General features: G+C 43.2%; 2 protein-coding genes across 4 annotated transcripts in view; one reads left to right on the plus strand and one right to left on the minus strand.

Annotated features, from left to right (window-relative positions):
- The window catches only part of abhd13 (abhydrolase domain containing 13), a 90,173-nt gene extending 79,625 nt beyond the window's left edge, over nucleotides 1-10,548 (minus strand). The window contains exon 1 of the mRNA XM_085998635.1: nucleotides 10,428-10,548. The gene's annotated coding sequence lies outside the window, so the exon portion shown is untranslated. The remainder of the gene's footprint in view (nucleotides 1-10,427) is intronic.
- A 15-nt stretch (nucleotides 10,549-10,563) lies between these two features.
- Nucleotides 10,564-13,260, plus strand: part of lig4 (ligase IV, DNA, ATP-dependent) — a 28,068-nt gene continuing 25,371 nt past the window's right edge. Inside the window, exon 1 of one of the 3 annotated variants that reach the window (XM_085998631.1) lies at nucleotides 10,564-10,659. The gene's annotated coding sequence lies outside the window, so the exon portion shown is untranslated. The remainder of the gene's footprint in view (nucleotides 10,660-13,260) is intronic. The other 2 variants (XM_085998634.1, XM_085998633.1) reach the window with 2 other exon arrangements.

Raw genomic sequence — 13,260 nt, forward strand, 5'->3', positions numbered from 1 at the left:
TTGGGGGGTGGGGGTGGGGGGATTGTCCTTTGAGGAGAGACTGAGTAGACTAGGCCTATAATCCCTAGAGTTTAGAAGGAGAGGTGATCTCATTGAAACATACAAAATTCTTAAGGGGCTTGACAGGGTAAATGCTGGGAGGATGTTTCCCCTGGCTGGGGAGTCTAGAACCAGGGGTCACAGTCCCAGAACAAGGGGTCGGCTATTTAGGACAGAGATGAGGAGAAATTCCTTCACTCAAAGGGTTGTGAATCTTTGGAATTCTCTACCCCAGAGGGTGGTGAATGCTCAGTTATTGAGCATATTCAAGACAGAGATCGATAGATTTTTGGATACTAAGAGAATCAAAGGATATGGGGATAGTGCAGGAAGGTGGAGTTGAGGTAGCTGATCAGCCATGATCTTATTGAATGGTGAAGCAAGCTTGAAGGGCTGAATGATCTACTCTTGCTCCTATTTCTTATGCTTTGGCCAGAACAGTTTGAATACTGTGTCCAGTTCTGATCAGCAAGACAAAGGGGAAACATTCTAAGTTAGGCTAAGTAAGTGGGCAGAGATTTGGCAGATGGAATACAATACTGGAAAGTGTGAGGTTATGCACTTTGGCAGGAAAAATCATAGAGCAAGTTATTATCTTAATGGCAAGAAACTGGAAAGTACTGTAGTACAAAGGGATCTGGGGGTCCTGGTGCACGAAACTCAAAAAGTTAGTATGCAGGTGCAGCAGGTGATCAAGAAGGCCAATGGAATGTTGGCTTTTATTGCTAGGGGGATAGAATATAAAAACAGGGAGGTATTGCTGCAGTTGTACAAGGTATTGGAGAGACCACACCTGGAATACTGCGTACAGTTTTGGTGTCCATACTTAAGACATACTTGCTCTCGAGTCAGTACAAAGAAGGTTCACTCGGTTAATCCCGGGAATGAGGGGGTTGACATATGAGGAGAGGTTGAGTAGATTGGGACTCCACTCATTGGAGTTCAGAAGAATAAGAGGCGATCTTATTGAAACATAAGATTGTGAAGGGGCTTGATTGGGTGGATGCGGGGAGGATTAGGGTTGCAAAGGGGTGGAAAGTTTCCGGTAAATTTCCGGAAATTTTCCACGGGAAGTTTAGCTTGGGAATTTTGCCCAAAAAAGCACATGCTAGCATAATAATGTTTTTTTTGTATTTCTTTCTTTTTTTTCCCCCACAGGTCCTCTCTTAATAATTAAGATTCCATCTCTGTTAGTAATTATAAGGAATTTCTTAATCAATATATGTTTATCTTCTTACTTGGCTTGTTTTAATAATTACAAGTTTTGTGTGTGGCTGTGAACAAATGTGTCCTGATTGGTTGGATGAGCGATTAGCTCCCTCTATTTGTAATATTTGCATATCGAATTGTGATTGGCCTGCAGGCATCTGTAAGACTGCTATAGTTTTTTTAAGATCCAGGTTAGGGGTCCTGAGGGAAGTCATTTTGTTTTCTGCTGATGTTGTGATGATGCAGTAAGTAAGTCAGACTTTATACCAAATAAACCAGTTACTTGTTGAACTCTGTTGTCCTTCAATTTAAAATATACAAAATAATACACTATTGGTGATGTAGCGTCGTGTGTGTACAGGTCATGCTTCCATCACATGGAGCATCAGCAAAAATGTACTCACCCTGTTGCAATCGTGCTGATCGACCGCAGTTCGACACAGAGCGGAATGCCCTTTATTTCTCTGCATAGAACAATGCCACCTTTACCGTCGGATGTGTGGAAGCATTTTACCCCAGGCATTAAAGATGGAAAGACTGTGCACATGTGCAAACACTGTAGAAAGCCATATGTAAAGAATGCCACAAAGATGCAGCAGCATTTATCCAAATGCAACAACTTCACTCAAAGCTCACAGCAGTCAGCCCAGAGTTCCTCTGCTTCCATTCAAGAAGATGATGGTTCTCATTCAGCATCAGGCTCCTTATCATCAGCAACTCCTGGCCCACTTGGAAGGTTCTTTGATACAATGGATAACCATAGCCAGAAGAATGCAGATGAGTGCCTTGCTCAAGTTGTATATGCAACAGGCTCACCCCTCATGCTCACAGCCAATGTGTATTGGAAGAGATTTTTCAATGTTATTCGCCCTGCATACTGTCCTCCCACCAGACATGCTTTGTCTACTTATTTGCTGGAGGCTGAGTATAACAGAGTCCAAGGAAAGCTCAAAGAAACGATAGCGATGGCAGACTGTGTTGCAGTTATCTCAGATGGGTGGTCAAATGTACGAGGGGAGGGCATCATAAACTACATCGTCTCCACTCCTCTCCCAGTGTTCTTCAAGAGCACAGACACGAAGGACAACAGACACACAGGCACATACATTGCTGATGAGCTGAAAGCGGTCATCAACGATCTTGGATCACAAAAGGTCTTTGCAGTAGTTACTGACAATGCTGCGAATATGAAGGCTGCTTCGGCTCAAGTGGAGGAGGCCTACCCTCATATTACGTCTATTGGGTGCGCAGCTCATGGGCTTAACCTGCTCCTCAAGGACATCATGGGTTTGAGAACCATGGAAGCACTGTACAAGAGAGCCAAGCAAGTTGTTAAGTATGTCAGGGGAAAACAGGTAGTTGCAGCAACATACAACTCCAAGCAAATGACAAAGAACAAGAACACCACACTGAAGCTGCCCAACAACACTAGATGGGGTGGTGTCATAATGTACAACAGCCTTCTGGAGGGTAAGGAGTCGCTGCAAGAAATGGCAATATCCCAGTCTGGGGATATGGAAACCACCATCAAGAAAATACTGCTGGGTGATGTGTTTTGGGAGAGAGTGGTTAACCGCCTTAAACTACTCTCACCAGTAGCATCTGCAATTGCTCAGATTGAAGGAGATGACGCTGTCTTGTCAGATGTTCTCAGGCTTTTTACTGATTTAAAAGAACAAATCAGCATTGCCCTACCCACATCCCTGCTGCTCAAAGCAGAGGAGAAGGCAATTGTTCAATTCATACAGACACGTCAAGAATTTTGTGTCAAGCCGATTCATGCTGCAGCATACATGCTGGACCCAAAGCATGTTGGGAGACCAATACTTTCTGGAGAACAGATCAACAGCGCTTACAGTGTGATTTCTACCCTCTCACACCATCTCAATCTGGATGTGGGCAAAGTTCTGGGAAGTCTGGCAAAGTTCTCTACCAAGCAAGGTCTTTGGAATGGGGATGGGATATGGGAATCATGCAAGCATATCAGTGCACATACCTGGTGGAAGGGACTTTGTGCATCTGAGGCCCTGTCACCTATTGCATCGGTGATACTCCAAATCCCACCTTCATCAGCAGCCTCTGAACGAAACTGGTCACTTTTTGGGAATACGCATACAAAGGTGCGCAACAGGCTGACTAACAAGAGAGTGGAGAAACTGGTGGCTATCCGGGCGAACCTACAACTTATTGAGCCAGATACAGAAGTGTCCACCACACAGCTAGACACTGACAGAGGAGGAAATGGACACGTCAGAGCCAGAGTCAGAGAATCAGGAGGAGCAATGAGGAGTAGAAGACTCAAAGGGACAAAATAAGGACAAATTACAGGCTAAATAAGCTGACGCTCTTTTTATTTTATTTTAGATGGGTCTTTTTTGTGGGGGTTCCATAAAGTTCAAAATTATAACCTAAATAAAGTTTTGAAAGCCTGTTTTTATTTGTATGGAACAGTATGTCTATTTTGACGACAAAGATAATATAAGGGTCAGAGACAAAAACCATCAGTGTGCAAAAAAACTCAAAATTCCCCAAATTCCCAAAAATTCCCATGGAAAGTTTCCTCTTTTAAAAATTCCCAGAATTTTGCAACCCTAGTGAGGATGTTCCCAATGATGGGTGAAACTAGAACTAGGGGGCATAATCTTAGAATAAGGGGCTGCTCTTTCAAAACTGAGATGAGGAGAAACTTCTTCACTCAGAGGGTGGTAGGTCTGTGGAATTTGCTGCCCCAGAGAGCTGCGGAAGCTACATCATTAAATAAATTTAAAACAGAAATAGACAGTTACCTAGAAGTAAGGGGAATTAGGGGTTACGGGGAGCTGGTAGGAAATCGGACATGAGGCTAGGTTCGGATCGGTCATGGCCCTGTGGGTGGTGGAGCGGGCCTAGGGGCCGTGCAGCCTGGTCCTGCTCCTACTTCTTGTGTTCTAATTCTGTGTTAGATTTCAGGAGATGGTTCTATTCACAGTGATTAGTGGAGACCTTGGGAACAGGCTGCCAGCTAGGAGTCCTTCAAGAGTAAATTGGGCCTGTTCCTGGCTGGGGTGGAGATCACCTCTTACAGAAGGCAAGTACTGCAGGAAATACAGGGACAGAGTGATCTCCTGGACGAGTTTCGATCGCCTAGATGGGTCAGAGAGGAATTTCCCAGATTTTTTCTCCCAAATTGGCCACTAGGTTTTTTACCTGGTTTTTCGCCTCTCCCGGGAGATCACATGGGTTCGGGTGGGATGGAGAGTGAAAGTAGATTTGAGGTTAGGATCAGATCAGCCATGATCTTATTGAATGGCGGAGCAGGCTCGAGGGGCTGATTGGCCTACTCCTGCTCCTATTTCTTATGTTCATTCAAGGGCTGGCAGCAGTGCAGAGAAGAGCTACATGTCTTATCTTTAGTGCCAGAAGTCTGAATTATGATGAAAGAATGGAAAAATGTAAGGCATTGACTGATAAGTATTACATACTTCCAAGGCCACTTAATAGTAAATGAAGGGTGGGGATTTATTTTGTTTACCGACAGAGGGCTGTTAGGACAAGGAATCAGAATAATACAGCACAGAAGGAGGCCATTTGACCCATCGTACCTGTGCCAGCTCTTTGGTAGAGCTATCCAATTAGTTCCATTCCCCTGCTCTTTCCCGACAGCCCTGTACATTTTTCCTTCAAGTATTTATCCAATTCCTTTTTCATTTTTTCTTTTTCAAATATTTATCTATTTCCCATTTAAAGTTGTTATGGATTCTGCCTCCACCACTCTTGTAATTTAGTTTAAAGTAATTCTCCAGACTTATTGAAAATCATGGAATTTGACAGCACAGGAGGAGGCCATTTGGCCTAGCATGCCCGAGTCCGTTTTATGAACGAGTTATTCATTTAGTCTCATTCCCCAGATAACCTTTTACAGTTTTCTTTTTAAAATATTTATCCAATTCCCTTTTAAAAGCTATTCTGGATTCTGCTTCCACCACTGTTTTTGTTGGGACATTTATTTTGTGCGGCGAGTTGCTGTGATCGGGAATGCACTGCCTGAAAGGGTGGAGGAAACAGATTCAATAGTAACTTTCAAAAGGGACTTGGATATATACTTGAAAAGGAACAATCTGCAGGGTTATTAGGAAAGAGCAGGTGAATGGGACTAACTGGATAGCTCTTTCAAAGAGCTGGCACAGGCATGATAAGTCAAATAGCTTCCTTCTATGCTGTATGATGATTCTATTCCAAGATCTCCTCTCAGTCTTTTCTATAATTTTAATAAACTCAGTTTCTGTCGTAACTAGGTGTTTGATGCCAGGCCTCAGAGGGCTAGGCCTTGGCTGCAACTTTTCCAGTACCATGGAATCCTTTCTGTGATGTGGCAATGAGAACTTGACATAGTACGCCAGTTGGAAACAAATCAATGCCCCGTATAGGCTCAGTATTACATCTTATGATTTATCTTCTATTTCATGCATTATAGAACTTAGGATCCGAATTACTGCTGCTTCACACCAAGTACAGGAAACTCTCGATTTACCGGCACCGAAATAACCGGAAATCTCTGTTAACCGGCAAAATTCAGGAGTAGGTTCAGGTAAGTTTTAATTCATATTAGTGGCCGTTCCTGGATCATGTGGCCGAGTTCCTGCACCTGTTGCTAAGTAACAGGGAAGCCTGGATTTGTTGCTGTGTACGGAGCTCTTGTACCTTTTACTATACCTCTCTGTAATCCGGACTTTTTGATAAACCGGCACCATGCCGGTCCCGTTGGTGCCGGATAAGAAAAAGTTTCAGCAATCTGTGCACCAATATCCCCAAACCCCTTTCCTGTGCTGTCTCATGTAGACTGATAAAATTTAGTTAATAGTTCAAATTCTTTTTTTTAATTCTTCCCCAGTGTCATCACTTTAACACGCCAACAATAAATTAAATTTGCTATTTCTCTGGCCAACTAGATCCATCTGCAATAACAGAAAATGCTGGAAACATCCGTGGAGAGAGAAACAAGAGTTAACATTTCAGGTCTGGGACCCTTCATCAGAATTGGAAAAGGCTAGAGATGTAACAGATATTAAGCAGGTGCAGAGACAGGGAGAGGGAGGGAGGAATTGAAGGAACCTACTATGCTGAAGTAAGAGGCGGGAAAGATAAAATGTTGCAAATGTGGATGGTAAAATCATACAGCATGAAAATTGGGAGCAGGGGTTATAGTTTGAAATTGTTGAACTCAATGTTAAGTCCAGAAGGCTGTAAAGTGCCTAATCGAAAGACGAGGTGCTGTTCCTCGAGCTTACGATTAGATCCATCTGCTCTCGATTGTTCTTAAACCTTTACCCCCATGTTGAGATCATTGGAAAATGAAGTTTTGTCTTTGTGCCCACTTTTAATCATCGACATACAACAGCAAAGGTCCCAGCACTGATCGTCATGGCCTCCCAACAGTCATTGCCACTCACTCTAGCGCAGCTCCGGGACCACCTTCTGTCTGCTTTGATGCAGTCAGTTGCCAAAGCACTTCAATAACTATCCACAGAGCAGGTTGTCCATGAGATAGAAAAGCACAGACTATGTCCTTGTCCAAATCCAGATAAAGATCACGTGCTTTGTCTTTTAAATAAACTCTTCAGCCTATAAAACATATACAAGCTATATGACAACAGAAAATCCTATTAGAACTGTGCCTTGAATAATTTTCTGTGGAAGATTCACAAGAGATGAACCTACTAAGGAGCATACACCAGTCATTCAAGGTCTTGTGAAGAGTCTTGCACCCATCACCATATAGACAGTTCCTGCAATGAAATGAGACTTTTTGTAATGCATTTTGCAGATAGTAAACTGGTTTATGTTGTAACTGACCCAAACAAAAGAGAAAGGAATGAATATGAATTTGTGATGATGGGTGCCATTGAAGCAGTAACGGAGGGCCACATGATTTTGTCTGAAAAATGACTGAGAAACAGGTGCCCCTCAGATTTTACTAATCGTGTACCGTACTTCCTCCTAAGCAACAAACAAATTCCTCAGTGACAAACTGGAGAGGGCCTGTTTTTCTTCCTTGTCATTAGTAAAAATGCGCAAAGCCATGTGTTGCTCCAATTTTGTTACAAGATCATTAATGGAGAAAAATAATTCTCCCATTTTGTCAAGAAATAGTGCAATAATTTACAATAAGACTATCCGTTCTGCTATAATATGCTGTATTTTATCCACAAGAATTGTTATCCGAGTCAAAGAATCCACCTTCACAAACGCTGACTCTGTTTCATGGTTAATTTTGGTGTAGACAAGATGATCGGTAAAACCTGAACATCAGACACTCCTGCAGAATTTATCATCAGACTCAGCTTATGCACATATACAAATTTCACACAGCTAATGGCCCGGAATTTGCGCTCTTGAGCGTACGCTGTCATACGCCTTCTGAAAGGCCTCGCAAGTTCCCGGTTTCCGCATGCGTGAAAACCCGGAACTTGCGATCTGTCTTTCGCTGGCACAGAGTTGGACGATTTGCCCAACTACTGCCCAGCAAATGCCCACGAAACTCTTATGGCTGGTGAAAGCAGGCATAGGGGCTGCTTTCACCAGCGTAAGAGTTAAAATAAATCTTAAATTAAAAACATAAAAATCAAAAATGATGCAAAAACACTTAAAATAATTTAATGAAAATTTTGGCATGGATTAAAATCTTTTAAATTATTTTTCAAAAAATTAAATTTTTGTAGTATTTGATGTATTGAAGGGACTTTTAATCAAATTTGAAAATGAGAACATTAATTTTTATTACAGTTGTCTAAATTATTTAATTATTTGGGGATTCCATTTGGAAATGACTGCAATGGAATAACCCTTTCTCATTGGAGGGCCTGGCCCACGTGATCCCAGGGACGTTTCCGAACCGCATGCGTCCCTGGGATCTGTGGGCCTTTACGCAGGCGTACGCCTGCAGGCCCAGGACCCGAACTCACCGTTGCTGTGGAGCCAAGTGGTAAGTTTGGATATATTTTGCAGGGTGGAGGCGTACTCTGGAGGTACGCCTCCGACCGCAAATTCAGGCCGATTATTAAAAGTCTAGTATCTTCTTCTGTTTGACTTTACCATTGGTGCCTCAGTAGGTATTGAAAAAAGCCAATGTGCAGGATAGAAGTCTTTTTTTTAAATATACCTCCAGATTCATGAAGCTGCCCCACAGTACAAAAATGACTTATGAAACAGAATGCACCAACCTTTAATACTATTCATACAGATCTGTGGCTAAAACAGAAGTACCGCGTTGACTGAACTCCTTGGGGTAGAGTTTCTGCTTTGGGCGCAATCAGGAAATTGTGCATAAATTACACTGGTTAGCTCAGACTTCAAGTTTGCGCTAAAATTCATTTGCATAATCACAAACAGAAAATCTCCCATGAACCAGCACAATCGGGCAGCGTAATAGAACTTAATAGTTCTTTTTCTTTCCATTGAAAAGTATTCCGTGATCTATTTAAGAGAGTGGTAATCTGGTGCAATTTTATTAATATAGCTGAAAATGGGTTTATCACCAAAAATAAGCATTTTTAATAAGTGTCCAGACCTCCACCTGTGAGTTACCTGAATTAAAAATCACAGAAAATTACTTAAAAAACTATACTGAACCATTTAATAGTTTCACTGGCGTACACTAGTCAGTTTCTTAATAAATTAAATATTTTTTTAATATGGAAAAACTTTTAAAACGTGCCTATTCTTGCCTAAGAAAATATGAGTACAATTTGAAGAGCCTTCCTGAACCAGCACAATCGGCAGAATCTCGCAATTTTGATCTGGAAGCGTGACCAGTTTTGTGGTTGAGGCCTGATTCGGGTGACCCAGCATAACAGATCGGGGAAAACACGAAGAGAAGTGGTTTTGGGCGTAACTCACGTAAAATTACGAGATCTGTTGCACTGATTGGGCCAATTCCACCTGGATTGCGCTGATATAACTAGCGGAAACAACCTAGTGTTAAAATGTCCCAAAGTACCTTAAAAACAGCCTCTGCATTGGAGGAATGCAGAAATAATAATTTCTAGAGTGTAATCCAGCTTATGTAAGCAATATTACATCCTTTCTTAACACTATTTCCTTATACCACCTTCTACAATAAAGTACAGACATGGATATTAGACTTTCAAACCCTTTTGTTTGTTGGGATTTTATATGTCTATAAACATAAAATCCACAACCATTATTTAATGGAGACAGCAATCTTATCTGCACACAACCCATTTACTGACCCTTGCACAGCTCTTACAACCCACGATGCCAATTGCCTACATATACAGTTTGCATACAATGTTAAAACACCTTCTATAAAAAAATTTCATGAATACTTTAAAATTTTTATTACATTGCAACAGGTACAGTTTTGTGAAAATGTATACTATTCTTCTAGGGTCATTTAAAAGAATACTCCTGGTTTGCATTCCCAGCAGTACAAATTAAGCACTTTGTCTTGTTAAAAAGACACTCAATTAATTCTGGCACTATCATCTTCAACTTATTGTTTTTTAAAAATATTTTACCAGACTACGTAGTCTTCTCTCTCACCACTTGAGCATCAACAGACCACCGGTGCTGACATTAGGCTGATTACATAATACCCATATCTCACTGTCCTCCTCTTGTTAAGAGTTTTTAAGGGATGCGCTCTCTGAAGAAGTGCAAGCCTGCAGTATTTCTTCAAGGCAATGAAAGCTCTTTTTGTATATATCAATAAAGTACTTCTGGAAAGGCGCAGTACATGGTGATATATTACTGCTTGTGTGAGCCGAGTACAGATTTACCTCACCTCACAACATTTCCATACTGACACCCCCACCCCCCACACAAAAGCAGTTCCTCGGCTGACATTTTGAAAATCATCTTCTAATTAAAATGCAATCGGATCGGTTGTGCCCGAACGAAACACAAGGCAACGCTGACTCACAAAGTGGGCCAGGATCTCACTCCTGAACGTGGGGTGAGGGGGTGTCGTTGCCGGGCCAGTACCCCTGGAAGGCTCGCTCCTCCCCGCGGGCAGTGCGGCGCTGTTGCCCCAGCCGGTTGCCGAGGTGATTACAGGTAGAGCCGCACACTCACCCCCAGCTACCGTACGGCACACCGCCGGGAGAGAGGAGAGGACGAGTCCTGGGGCTTCTCGCTGATCCCCACACCCTCCCCCCAAGCTTAAAAAACCCCCAACCAACCTTCATAACTGTCAGAGAGAATCGGTCGCGCTTCACATACACACCATCTTTGCAAGGTGGTCAGCGACAGGCCGGAAGTGACGACAACAGAGGCGCCGCCAGCTTTCGCTCTCCCAGAATGCGGCGCATGGCGCCGACAGTTGTGGAGCGAGCCCGGGGTTAGAGTGCGGGGCCAGAGTGGAGTGCGGAGCGAGCCCGGGGTCAGAGTGGAGTGCGGAGCGGGTCCTGAAAGGTAACCTCCCTCAGCCAGCGTGCCCTTTGCCCCTGGGCCATCCAGTACTTGTATTTTAAAGGTGTCATCACCACCGTCTTTTAAAGGGGAGGCTGATGTTGGATTTTTCCCCAGAGACTTATAACCAGGAGCCACCGGCACTGACTCGGGAAAGCAGTTAAGGATATGTGGCAAACAGTGAGGATGATACCAATCGACTACAACAGGACATAAATAGGCTAGCAGAATGAGCAGACAAGTGGCAGATGGAATTTAATACAGAGAAGTGTAAGGTAATGCATTTTGGCAGAAAGAACAGGGAGAGGCAATATACACTTAATGGCACAGTTTTAAAGAGTGTGCAGGGACAGAGGAACCTGGGAGTTAATGTGCATTGGTCCCTGAAGGTGGCAGGACATATTGAGAGAGTGGTTAGCAAACATATGAGATCTTGGGCTTCATAAATAGAGGTATTGAGTACAAAAGTAGAAAAGTTATGCTGAACCTTTATAAAGTGCTGGTTAGGCCACAACTGGAGTATTGTGTCCTGGTCACCACACTTTAGGAAGAATGTGAAGGTCCTTGAGAGGGTGCAGAGGAGATTTACCAGAATGATGATGGGGATCTTAGCCACAAGGACAGGTTGGAGAAGCTGGATTTGTTTTCATTAGAGCAAAAGAGGCTGAGGGGTGATTTGATGGAGATGTACAAGATTATAAATAACAACAGAAAATGCTGGTAAAACTCAGCAGGCCAGGCAACATCCGTGGAGAGAGAAACAGAGTCAACGTTTCAGGTCGAAACCGTTCATCAGGACTGAAAAAACACAGGAAATGAAACAGATTAAAAGGCCAGTTTGGGGGCTGGGAAATGGGGATGAAAGAACAAAAGAGAAGTGAAGAGACATTAAGAGGTATTCAAAAGGAGACGAGATGGTGATAGGACTAGTGGAGAGACAGAAGACGGCTCTAGATTAGGTGTGAAATGCGCTGGCAGAATGAGAGACAGCTGCCATGTGAGAGGGAAAAAAAGGGGGAAGGGCACAAAACAAAGGTGTGGATAAAAAATGTAATGGGGGCCGAGGTTATGATCTGAAATTGTTGAACTCGATATTGAAGGCTCAAGATTATGAGGAAGGTGTACAAGATTATGTCAGGTTTGGATAGGCTAGACGGGGAAAGGCTGTTCCCACTAGTTGATGGTACAAGGACTAGGGGACACAGATTTAAGGTTTTGGGCAAGAGATACAGGGGGGATGTGAGGAAAAACTTTTTAACGCAGCGAGTGGTGAGGACCTGGAACTCGCTGCCAATGGAAGTGGTGGAAGGGGAGACTGGATAGGCACTTGAGGAAAATAAACTTGCAGGGCTACAGGGATAGAGCGGGGGAATGGGACTGAACTGGATTGCTCTACAGAGAGCTGGCATGGACTCAATGGGCCGAATGGCCTCCTGTGCCGTTATGACTCTATATGCCCTTTTATGTGCATGAAATATGCTACTACTGTTAGATCCGTGTGTTAATGGAGACACGGAATGCAGGAGTTGATTTAACAAGTGTTTACTGAACAAAGTCTGGAGGTGAACTAACTACACAAGACGCTATACAGGCTTATATACCCGAGTGGTCACTACTGGTACTACAGTACACAGGGGCTTCAAAAACATAGTTCCTCTTAAAGGTACATACACTACAATTCCTCCCTTTTTAGATAAATAGTACATAACATTTTACAAGAACAATAATCTACACATTTGCTGAAGTTAATCAATTACAAATTCAGTCTCTCTGGAGGCTTCCTGACTCGGTCCGGATAACGCCTCGGTGGTGTAGTAGGTTCTTTTGGCAAGGTCGATTCGGCTTCAATGCCAGTGTCGGGTTCATGTGGTTCCAGTATCACCGGATCGGAGGTAGATACTATGGGTATCTCTGCTTTATCACTAGGCGTATAGAGTTGTGGTGTAGGTTGTCCTTTTTCGGATGACTCTATGATCTGGTCAGCATGGCGCCTTATTATGCTTTCTCCAATGTTCACGGTATACATCAGCGGTCCTAGTCGTGTGCAAATAGTTCCAGGCTGCCATTTCTCGGTACGGTAGTCCCGGGCCAAAACTGGTTGACCTATCTGGAAGGTTCTAGTTGGCCTTTCATTCATGCTTTGAAATTGCCGGTTCTCTACGTCCCTTCTGACGTTTGGCTTGACCAAATCCAGCCGGCATCTTAGTCTTCTATTGAAAAACATCATGGCGGGGGTTTGGTTTGTAACCACATGTATTGCATTCCTGTACGCAAACAATAAGTTATCTACCTTATGTTGTAGATTTATGTCTTCATTACCCATGGCCTTTATGGCCTTCTTGAAGGTCTGGACAAACCTTTCAGCTAATTCATTGGTGGCGGGATGGTATGGGGCGAACGTGTAGTGCTTAACCCCATTGTTTTTTAAGAACTTCCTGAATTCTTCTGATAATGGACCGCAATTTGTATCCGAACAGATCTGTTCAGGCAGCCCATTCCTGGCGAATATGGTCCTTAATACTGTGATGGTTTTTTCCGTGGTGGTGGAGGACATCTTTATTACCTCCGGCCACTTGGAGTGTGCATCCACCGCGATTAAGAACA

This window comes from Somniosus microcephalus, chromosome 10 (genome assembly GCF_052327205.1).
Source record: "Somniosus microcephalus isolate GS21.2 chromosome 10, FLI_Smic_1.0, whole genome shotgun sequence".
NCBI lineage: Eukaryota > Metazoa > Chordata > Chondrichthyes > Squaliformes > Somniosidae > Somniosus > Somniosus microcephalus.